Below are 12,534 nucleotides of genomic sequence, written 5' to 3'. Positions count from 1 at the left end.
ATCACGATTCTTCCTCCTGTGAAAAAAGGTGAAGCTGAAGGAGATCCAGAAACCTGCGACTGTTCAAAATATTGGCTGGGTACAAACACCGAGCAGAGCCGACAGTGAGCGAGAGAAACTGAACAAACTAATAAAGGAAAAAAGTTGTGTGTGTGTGTGTGTGTGTGTGTGTGTGTGTGTGTGTGTGTGTGTGTGTGTGTGTGTGTGTGTGTGTGTGGGTGGGTGTGTGTGTGTGTGTGTGTGTGTGTGTGTGTGTGTGTGTGTGTGTGTGTGTGTGTGTGTGTGTGTGTGTGTTAGTTCTGGAGACCCAGGAGCTTCTCATCATGATAGACCGATCCACAGATCTAAAACACAACGTCCTGATTAAACAGCATCCTCACTCTGAAAGGTCTTCATCTTTGCTGCATCACCAACTTTAAATCAACATAAAAAGTTTCACAGCAATACAACTGTTCATTTCTTTTATTGTAGCTTTGTGTGAACCATTAATCTTTATTACTCCACTGCCTGACACCAGTGTTGTATATTTTTATACTCTCAGCAGCAAGGTTTTCTCTTCTGATTATTTTTTTTTATCTCTCTCCAGATCTTGAATTTCCTGGAAAACAAACATCATGAATTGTTTTATAGTGATAAATAATGATGATATCTTCCTATTTCTGTTGGTACTCATGTTTCTTAGCTATAAACTGACCTGAAAGCTTCATATCTCACATAAAAATGGAGTTTCTAAACAAGTTTACTCGGATTTGAAGAAGGAAAAAACCTTCTGTGGTTTTTACTGAGGTTTTCCACCACAGAAATTAGGCTGCAGAGGTAAAGTTAGCATGCCAAACGACTGGAAAAGTCCTTAGCTTTTTGTCTCGTAATATGCTAACCAGTTTGAGATCTTATTTTAAAAACGGAATATTGGCACTTATTAATCTGTGCAAACAAAAATTAAACATGGCGTTCCTCAAGGCTACAATCTAGGGATACATTTAGTTTAGTCAGTGGTGGGAACACCTGCGCTAATACACTGATTTTTTTTTTAAGGTTTTGTTCACTCTAGTGGCATTTATTTGAAAGAAGTTCGACAGGAAAGAGGGTAATGAGAGAGGGAAGACATGCAGCAAATGTCGCCAGGCCGGGAATCGAACCTGCGACCGCCGCCAACAAGGACTAAGGCCTCAATACATGGGTCGTGCTTTGCCCCTGCGCCACCACAGCACCCCGCTAATATGCTGATATCACAGCTAATTTTTAGCTTAGCAGTTTAGCTAACTTTGAAAATATTCACTGCACTTAGCTTCCTAAAATAAATTTTTCCAGATAAGTTAATTTTCAGAAGAGTTAATTTACTAATTCACCATCTGTGTTGACCTTTTGATTATCAACTGCTAAAACTCTTTTAGTAGTTAGTGCTTTCAGTAAAAACAATGTATCAACTGCTTCTTTAAATCAGGACTTAACACCTTATTTACTACGTTCAGCTTTCTCAAAAAAGTCGGACATCATTTCATTAGTCATGTTATTTCAAGTTTTAGCTATTTGTTTGTTTCGTATTTACATATTTACAGTTTAATGTTTATTTTATGTAATTCTTAAATGTTTCTATCATTCTTACCGTGCACTGGATGACACACTTACGCTAATGTGCTAATAGAAGAGCTAATATTTCAGTTGGCGCTTTAGCAATCATGCTAACTTTACTTTAGCACAGTTAACTTTCCTCAATTAATTTTCCCAGATAAATCCCAAAGTGCTAATTCACTTGTTGGTTTGTAAACTTTTGGCAGAATAAAGTTTGAAGTTTTAGGGATTAATAAAGAACTATTTTTAAGTAGCTAACCGTTTATACTACTGCTCTTATTTTGAAATGGGTGATAGCTGTTTACGCAGCTCTTCTATTTGAGCCTGTGCAGGACGATTTAATGCAGGTTGTGTCATTGAAACATGGTGGGTATTAATGCGCTTAAATTTAGCGCTTTAGCTTCCACTAAACACCATGATGTACAGCATGTTAGTGCTACTAATGTTTATGATTAGAGCTTTAGGATTAGCGCTGCTAACTTTTTCCATGGATTTATTGTTTTTAGTGTCATTTTCCTTTTTTTATTTGTTTCTGTATTTCGCTGCAAACTATTTTTGAATTACAACACTGGTACAATAAAAATAAACCTGCCTGCTTCCTTGGCCGTTTGGACAGAGTCTGTAATCCCCATGACATTTTTAGCCTGAAGTGTTTAGCAGTCTGAAGGCCACTGGAAGCTTATCAAAATGTATCACACACAGTACAGTTAACGTAGCACCAACAGCAGCCTTGCAAATTATCTGCTTTACAATCTCCACCATCCAACACACAGGGGACGTCATGCAAATTGCACATTTCAAATGGTGTTGGGCTTTTTAGAGATTAAGCTCCCAGCTTTCAAAACATCTCCCCTAATGCTCAGTGGAAGGACCGCAGACACTAATGTCAGCATCTTAAGCCCCGACTGAGCGAGTTAACAAAGAAACAAACTGCTGGGAAATTATCAAATGGCTTACAGTTATAAAAGAGTGAACATGATAATTCACTTTATTTCTGTATTCTGGAGTTAGCGGCTCATGTTTCTTAATCTTGCTCTTATTTTCTCCAAACGTTGTATATATACATTAATAGTAGTAGTTGAAGTGGATTACTTTACTAATTTTATTGTATTGGGATATTTAAGGTGACCTATTGAACAAGTTTCAATAGATTTATCGGCTGCACAAAACATGTTAATTAGATTCTTTACACAAAACTATTCTTAGATTCTGAGATTTCAGTCAGTTCTGCATATTTTGAGCTGTTGCAGAACTGACAAATTTGTTTGTCACATCCAAACAAATTCCTGCTGGCCAAACTCAATGTTTCATGTGAAAACGGCTGCAAACAGATTCGCAACTGTACAACTGTACATCTTTGAAAAGCAGAAGTGGAGCCTCCTGCACAACCAACAAGAATGCAGGAGGTGGTTTCTGGATGGTAAGTCGACAATTAAACACGTGTCTTTTCCTGCAGCCATTATACAACGGTAAAACCAGCTGACCAAATTTGATTGAGTTCCGCTGGGGTTGCTAGGTAACAGGCAGAGTTCCGCTGGGGCTGCTAGGTAACGGCACCATACTCATGGAATGTGACTTAGTCTGGAGATTTTTGAAGCAGCTCGTTTTCCAGACACCAAAAACATAAATTTATTGTGTTAAACAGAAACTGGGTACTTTTTAAAGTGCTTGGACTGTTTTTAGAAGCATTAGAGAACCAAATTTAAGTACGAAAACATTCAAAATTAACCATATATGGTTTATCTTCCAAATAAAATTTAAGTGCTACTTTGTGTTGGTCTGACACAAAATGTCTTATGAAATACGTTGAAGTTCTTGAGGAAAAACATTCAACATTAAACTTTTCCTTCTGTCTTTTATTTTTTAAAACGTATAAAAACAGACAGAAAAATTATCCAATTATTTATCCAATAATTGGATATTTATCCAGTTGGATAATTGGTCCAATTTAATGAAAACCACTTCATAATTATGCTATTTAGTGTCGTCGTACCACATAAAAAGTGCCATTAAAAGAAACACTCCAGCTGCGGATTGCGTGTGTGTGGGTGCGTGTGTGTGTTATTCTTTTTTCTTTATTATGCAGCTGACAGTCAATCAGTACAGCAGCTGTTTTTCACCGTCTCAGTCAGAACCTTCCTCATTACAGAACAACTTCACACACATTTACCATCCAGCTCCGACAGAAGATAAAACATGATTTCACAAGAGCTGGGATTGATTCATTAGACATGGATTTTGTTCTGGATTCGTCTGTGTTTGTGCGCTTTGAGGCGGTTCACTTGCTGTGCCGACATATCTCTGCGTTCTTGTTAAAATGCCAGTTTAAAGGCCTCAGTCCAGACTGGAAAACCAAACGCCTCTGGCAGAAACACTGAATCCATGTGAAATACATTTATTTTACATTTCTGCAGCATGAATTCCTTCTCATTTGGCAATCATCTACTTAAAACCCCAGGCATGCGCCATCATGCTTATTTCAAGAATGCCATTTAATTTAATGGCAGTTCTTCACACCACACGACTCTACATCTATTAATTCACATCCAAATACCAAACAAAAAGTTTATTTTTTATTATTATAACTGATTTGAAGAGTATGAAGCCAGGATAGATCAGTAAGGTTCAGCATTGATGCAAATTAAGCTTTTTGTTTACTTGTTTGTACAAAAGAGAAGACAGAAGTATTCCCATTCCTGTTTTCTTTAAAGATTTGTTTTTCTTTCTGTTGAGCCAGAGCTTTGCAGCAGAGAAAGTCTTTGTTTGTATTCAGTCAGCCTGGGGAAAATCTTTTTATTCATCATCTCTGATTGAGTGAAAGCTGCTTTACTTGAGCGGCCATATTTGTAGTTCCCTTAGCTGTTTGCATACAATGGCCAATTTTTAAGAATTAAAATGAAAATTATGAGAATGTAATCAAAATATTGCTAGAATAATGTGCGCATAAAAGTCCAAAGATGATATATCATATGATATGTAATATAAGCATAAAGTCAAAATATTACAAGATGAAAGTTATATGAAAATAAAGTCATAATATTTTGAGAATAAAGTTGTAATAATGCGAGAATAAAGTCATATTATTACCAGAGTAAAATCGTAGTAATATGCAAATAAAGAAAAAATATAAGAATAAAGCCAAGAGAATAAAGTCATAACAATATAAGAATAAAGTCATATCTAATCTAACCTTTTATGGTTTGCCAACACAGTTGAGCCAATTAATTAACTCTGTCTGTAAATTTGCACTTTCCGACGATAAAAGCAAAAAAGAGCTAGCTAGCGCGCTAACTAGCGGGCTAGCTGGCGGGCTAACTAGCGGGCTAACTAGCGGGCTAGCTAGCGGTAGCTGCAACCGCCTAGAGTCACAGAACAAAAGGAAGATGTTCGGGTGACTCAAACATTTGCCTGACAGGAAATCATCTGAGGAAAAAGACTAAGAAATGTAAGTCCTGTAGTTAAAGTACATTTAAGACATTTTAGGGCTTTATTTTATTCATTTTAACACGTTTGAAGAATGAGCAGACACCTGCTGCTAACATCCAGTTCTTACATTTAGGAGTTTTCAAATTGAACTGTGTTGGTTTGGATGTTTTCCCCCTTAATAAATTAATTCATAGTTTTAAAACAGAGTTTTGTATTTAGTCTGGTTTTCTTTGATTATCTGAAACATTTAACACAAACAGAAAATAAATGTTTCTCTGCAAAAGTATAGCATCTTACCAAGTATTTTTGGTCCAATTTCTACTATAGATATTACACTTAAAATAAGACAAAAATAACTTACAAGTAACTTTTCAGCAAGAAACAGGAGATTATTCTGATTAAATAATTCCTTAAGATTGATAAATATTGGTCCAATTGGCAGGTTATTTCAATTTTAACATGACATTTTTCCCATTTTATTAGTGAAATAATCTGAAATATTAAGGAATTAATTACTTAAAGCAAGCTCCTGTATGTTACTAAAAAGTTACTTGTAAATTAGTTTTGTCTTATTTCATATAATAAGATCTTTTCTCTAAAAATTAGACCAAAAAATACTCTATATCATTTCGTATTTCTTGCAAGTTATGCCAAAGATTGGAGCTAAACTAAAAATTTGTCAAAAACCATAAATATTTTTACTGTTTATAGTAGGAATTATCCACTTTACTGTATAAAAGTTGCTTAGTTTCACCACATCGTTCCCTAATGTTGGTTTGATTTGTATATATGTTGAGGTAAAGACTTTAAATTTTGATAAAACATCTTTATTACGAGCATTTTGTGACTTTCATCAGGGATCTTTGAAGTTGGAGAAGTTGTCCCAGAAACTTCTGGATCTTTTGGTTTCTATAAGCTCACATTTGTAATTTATGAACGGCTGGAGGCGGCTCAGCAAGGGGCTCGTCTGCAAGGCTTCATGAGCTTTTTAGGTGAAAGGCGAATTACGAGACACATGGCGTGAGTAATGTTTCAGTAGAAATATAACTGTGACCTTGAAGCATCTGGGAAAAATCAAATATACAAATAAATCCCCTAAAAATCACACAGAATGATCAATCAAACCAGATTAAAAGATTACTGTTCTGACCAGGATAAGATTGGTCTAAGACTAAATATGTTTTTATTTTTAGGTTGTTTATATAAAATCTGAAAGATTAAACCATAAATTAATGACTTTTTTGTTTTCAAACAATTTGTCTCAGTTTCTGTCTTATTGCTAGTAGATAATAACTAATAACTTCCTCTTTTAAATTAATTTTTTTTCTAAACTTATTCATAATTTAGTTATTCTAATTTGACTTGTTTCACATGTCAACAGGTTTTTTTTTACTACATGCATAATTTCACTAATTCTGGAGGTTTTATAAATAAATAGTTGAACAGCTGCAGTTTTAATCTAATATCTAAGAGATGCTAACTGGTGTCAAGCTAAACCTTCACCTTCAGGTGTAATTATCACCGCTTCTCCTCTCCACTCTAATTTATTCTCTAACTTTATTTCTGTATTTACTCCTGAGATCATTTTTAGAAGAACCAGTGAACCGAAAGGTTTTTCCATGTGAGACACGACGGCGTCACTAGCATGCTTAAATAATGTCGGCACATTGCACACAAGCAGCAGGAAACACGTTTTATCGATCAGAAATACAAGACGGCTGTCAGAAATGTGTTACGCAACCAGATAGAAATATGCAGCTGAAATGATTAATCATGATTAATCGATTGTTGAAAAGATAGTCAACTACTTCATCGATTAATCGTTAACTGGAGTAAACAGCCTCAATAACGAGGCAATTGCTGAAAGACCAACTTGATCAGAGATGTAATTATGTCAAAATTGTATAGAAAAAAAAGTTAAAAGATTAAAAATTACATTTTGCTTTTAAGATAAAAAAAGAGCTTTATCTGTAAATACGTTCAACCCAGAACTCCTCAAGTTATATTTCTAGCTTCATATAATTAAATTATGTATAAAATCTCCAGTTAATAACGTTTTGCTATCTAATTATTAATCAGTTAATCCTAAACAGATCATTTTCACACTGTGTTTAAACGAAATCAAGCAGAAAGAGCGCTTTAAAATGAGTTTTTCACATTATTGAAAGATTTTCTTTGCTGTCGATGCACCTTTATTCAAGCATTCATTAAAGGAAAGCTGTTCGTGCATTTTATTCAATAAAATGTTCATATTCTTACTTTAAAGAAAGTAACATTGTATTTCTAATATTGTATAAAACAGTTTACTGGTTAAATGAAAAATCTGAACAGTGTGCCAGGTTTTTTTATTATTTGATTAATCGATTAATCGTTAATGATAATAATGATGATTGCATGATTTATTTATTTTTCTTGCGGTGGACTCATTGTGAGCTGGTCATCTGCAGCTGCTGTTTGGTTTTTGTTGCTCAAGGTCAATCGAATTTGGCCCTTCGTTGCGTTTCAAGCTAATGTGCATATTTTGCTTGTGATTCGTTAAAGAGGAGTTGATAAAGGTTTCTGACAGGTCATTTTCAGATCCCAAATTCAATTTGTTGCCCTGCGAGCCCAACAGCAGTCTCCGCCGGCTGATTTCTGTTACGACTGCCTTTTGTGTTCGAATGGATGTAATGAGTTCAGAATGACTGAGCGAATCGAGCCGCGCCGCTCTCGCTCTAAATCATCATTTCAATTACACCCGGGGTCAGCGAATGAAAACACGGCGCAGACATGCCCTGCTGCACCTCATGTTCGCAAGAATGCATTACTGCTTGCTTCACACCTGACATTTATCATGCAGAATGTGATTTGTTCGAATGACCTGCGACTGCAGCGGCTCTGTGTGGGTTTGTTTATTCTACACAGATTAGCGAGCTGCGTTTGGATTTACATACATTACCCTGCCAACTGAAAGCTGTTCTATAAAAACATTTATTTGTGTAAAACTGTATATAGGTTAAAAGTTAAGAGTGACATGTTGGAGACATAGCAGACCGGCACCCTACACAGAGATTTAAAAGCATTCTATGGTGACCTCAATCTGATTGTAATTCACTAAAAAATATAACTGAGTTTACGTCCGATGTCGGCAAATTACGGCGCTCCACTTACACTAATCCACAACATGGCGACGGCAAAAGTTTAGATAAAACACCAGACAGTTTGTTGTTCAACAATAACTGAATATTTTCTTGAAAACGGTATTTTCTGTTGAGTATTCTTAACCCAATCGATGTTTACATAATCACAATAAAATATGTTTTGAATTCTGCACCTAAAACTTAACCATTTTATGAAAATACTAAAACTATAACTAATGAGAACTAAATATTTTACCAATAATAACTAATAAAATATAGTATAAGAAACTAACTGAGTTAGACAAACAAAAAGTCACTACAAAATATAACTAAATTATGATGAAAAACCCAGAAGTACAAATACACCAAATCTTACCAAGTATTTTGACCTAGTTTCTAGTACAAATATATTAGTACACTTGTAATAAGACAAAACTAATGTATTGGTTTTGTCTTTATGTAGCTTATGTAGCTTTATGAAGCTTTATACAAGTTATACGAGCTTGTTTTAAGTAAATAATTCCTTAATATTGACAAAAACGTACTGGTTCCTTTGGCAGATTATTTCACTTACAAATTCAAATTTAAAAAATACTTTATTAATCCCAAAGGGAAATTAAATTAAATACATTTTAAAATAATTTTTAAAAACATTTTAAAATAAAAATAGCTAAAATTTCCTCATGGAAAAATATCCAGTGGTAAATTAAGTAACCAATCAATAACTTTTCATCCATATTAAGGAATTATTTACTTAAAACAAGAAAAGTTACTTGTAAATTAATTTTGTCTGATTTCAAGCCAGATATTTGCACTAGAAACTAAACCAAAAATACTTCGTAAAATTGTATATTTTTGGAGTCTGGCTTCTGAGTAGTAAGTCAACAACAAAATAAGTTTCTTCCAGCAAATACTGCGGAAAAACCAGCTGACCAGATGTGCTTGAGCTCCACCTGCGTTGCTAGGTAACTGGCTGGGCTTGGCTGGGGTTGCTAGGTAACGGGCTGACTTAGCTGGGGTTGCTAGGTAACCACACAGAGCTCATGGAATGTGATTCAGCATGTCAAAAGTGAAATAATCTGCTAGTACTAGTACTTTTTTGTCAATATTAATGAATTATTGCCTTAAAACAAGCTCCTATAACTTGTTACCTATAAGTTAGTTTTGTCTTATTTCAAGTGTACGGAGATATTTGCAGTAGAAACTTGACCAAAAATACTTGGAGAGATTTTGTGTTTTTGCAGTGTGGAAACCATTCTGCCAAAACATCACATTTCCTTTGCAAAGCATAAAAAATTTAGGCTAAAACTGAACATAAAAAATCCAGTTAAATCAATAGCATCATAAAGAACATTAACCCTCTATGGCATGACTTTTTATTTTTGGGGGGAAAAAATATTTTCCTGCATTCTTTGGGAGCTTGGTGGTCCCTAATTACATGTCAATCATAAAATCGGACTCTGACACCTCCTGGAACCAGATTTGGGTTTGTTGCCTCAGGGTAACATTGGTCTAGAACACCAAGATTTTCTACACTGATTATGAGAAATGAAATACAAATCAAACAAAAACTATATTCATGAAAAAACTTTTTTTTGGACAAAAATATGTCAAAAATCATGCCCCCCAAAAAATAAAATAAAGGAGCAATGTGAGGTACAGATATGTGGTTTGTTGCCTGAGGGCAACGCCATGCCATAGAGGCTTAATCTGGTCTAAATTATTGATTTATGGACGAACGCACACTCTGTCAAGTTTATGTTTTTCCAATTTGCCTTTTTGTTTGGTTCTTATTTCTCACTTCTTTAAGCAGCGTGAGAATAATTTGTCGTCATTCCAGGGTGAAATTAGCAGACACTGGAACGACGCCGAAAGAGGCCAAATCTCTGCAGCGTTTCGTCCCACCAGCTTTCATCAGGACTGAATTAGATATTAAAATGCTGCTCCTCGACGTTCCCCTCTCTGCTAATCTGATTCTGGAGCCATTTCTGGTTCAATAATGACTCTGCAGAATAATTCTGAGGCAGACATCTGATAGAAGCTTAAGAAACCAATCAGCTCATGCCGGCACGGAGGGAAACCTTTTTATCGTTCGTATTTGTCACGCAGAAAGTGTGTTAAACTCCCAGTAATGAAACATCGGGTTACAGGTTTAATCTCTCAGCTGTGCTACTGCAAAAACAACAAAAAAATTCATGCAAATGTAATAAATTTGACCTAAAATAGGCTCAGCGTTTGGTTGCTATTCCAGCCTGCAGTCTACTTATTCACAGGATGATGATAGTTTTATTTTGTTGGGACTTTTTGTCTAATCCGCTAATCTGCCAGTTTTTATTAGTTATTACTAGTTAAATATTGTGGAGAGGTTTTGGAGTTTTCCATTATGATTTAGTTTTATTTTGTTGGGACTTTTTGTTTGTCTAATTCAGTTAATTTTAATAGTTAAATATTGTTTTCTTTTCATCAGTTTTAGTTTTAGGTGCAGAATTTAAACAGTATTGAGTTGCGATTATGTTTATATCGATTGGGTAATAAATATTCGACAGAAGATAACATTTTCTAAAAGTTTATTCTATTAATGTTGAACAACGACTGACTCGGTTGTTGTCTCCAAACTTTTCCAGTCGCCATTTTGTGAGCTAAGGCGCCGTAATTTGCTGAAATTTGATGTAAACAGCTAATAAATAAATGCTATTTCACATCGGTTCTGAAGGCTAAAAATAGATTAATAAACACAAAAATTAAGACTATTACACTTATAATTTAAATATGATTTAGATGGTTTATTAAATGGATAATATATTTCCAGTTCTTATTATTTTTTTCCATTAACTGCCGTTTTTATTTATTTCAGTTAACAAAAATATGTTCTGAATTTCAGTTTTCTTTGGTTTATTCAGCATGACCTACATTAAATTATTTTTTAAAAACAGTTCAGGAACTAAATGAGCCTGTCTGATTTAAAGAACGAACCATTGTTGTGTCCCAAACTAAGCAGCACTTTGTCTGCAGCTACGATCATTTGTTCCCAATTCTTCAAGATAACAGATTATTGGGCATAAAATTGTATTTTTGTCCCTACAAGGTGGTTTTCCAAAGAGCCATTACTCAAACTGTGACATATCTCAACCCAGTGTTCAGCGAGTCCCTAATAAATTTGAGCAAACTGGATAACAAAGGGCAAAATAAGAAAAAACGAACAGTATCTGAAATTTTTTGACAAAACACGAGACCTGATAGAGGACATTTCAGACTAAAGTTTATAAAAATGTTTTAATGTTATATATAACATAATGTGTGCTATATTTAGCATTTTGTCGTCATATTTGTCAACAAACATGACAATAATTCATATAAGTAACAAAAAACAACAATAAAATTTTTCAGAATCAGTTTTTTTCAATAAAAATCTTTAAACTTTAACAGAAACTGCAGGTCCGTGTCTGGTGAATTTCTTGTTAAACATGTTTGTTTTTCATTCAGTGGGTAGAAAATCCAGACATTTTACTCAAGTAAGAGTAGAAATACTTCATAATTAAATTACTAAAGTAAAAGTTAAAAATACAGTGTAGTAAAAATACTCAAGTTATTAAAAAAAAACTACTAAAGTAAAAGTAATTAACTAGTTTCTACCAAACTCAGCAGCTGATAAAAAAAGATGTTAAAAAAATAATGATTTTTGTTTTTATGGACGTTCTTGAAAGACAGTCGGACCTTTTGATCCAAGAGAAAACTCAGATTTTTAAGAAAACGACAGTTTATGAATTACGATATAATCTCAGTCAGCTTCAGATTAACTCGTTAATCTGTACATTATTTGTTCAGTTTAATCTCTCGGGGTTAAACTGTAGATGTTTGTCCAGCTCTGCTCAGCAGGGAACCGTTCAGGTGTCTGTATTTGTAACGGGCCGGGCCTGCAGGCGCTGTTTCAGGCCGTCATGGCCGCCTCCATCTGTTTCAGCTGCTGTGATCAGAGCGCCGGCCCAATCAGCCTAACATCCCGCCGCCGCCGCGGCGTTGACGTCTCCATCTGCTCAGAGGAGCCATGACAGCTAACGCAGGCATCAGACCGGCTCTGACTCTCTGGACGACGGCGTTTTACGGGACGGTTTATGGTGGGTAACGGGGAGGAAGGAGGTTTTATCCACAGCTTTTATTATGATGCAAGAAATCCTCAGGGGGACATCTGTTTCTGTCTGGAAAGATGAGCAATACTTCGCCTCATTTGGAGTCAGTCGAAATAAAAAAGCCGTATGGCTGAAACATAACACCTATCCATATGCAACTAATAACTTTAAAGGGGCAGTATCATGTGTTTAGTGCCACTTTGCAGCATAATCTAATAACTGTTAACTTCAGTTGTTAAAAAATGTGCTATTTATATCAAATAAGACATAAAGAGCCATATTTGGGGAGG

Source organism: Xiphophorus maculatus, chromosome 19, assembly GCF_002775205.1.
Source record: "Xiphophorus maculatus strain JP 163 A chromosome 19, X_maculatus-5.0-male, whole genome shotgun sequence".
NCBI classification, from domain to species: domain Eukaryota; kingdom Metazoa; phylum Chordata; class Actinopteri; order Cyprinodontiformes; family Poeciliidae; genus Xiphophorus; species Xiphophorus maculatus.
Note: the sequence above shows the minus strand (reverse complement) of the source record.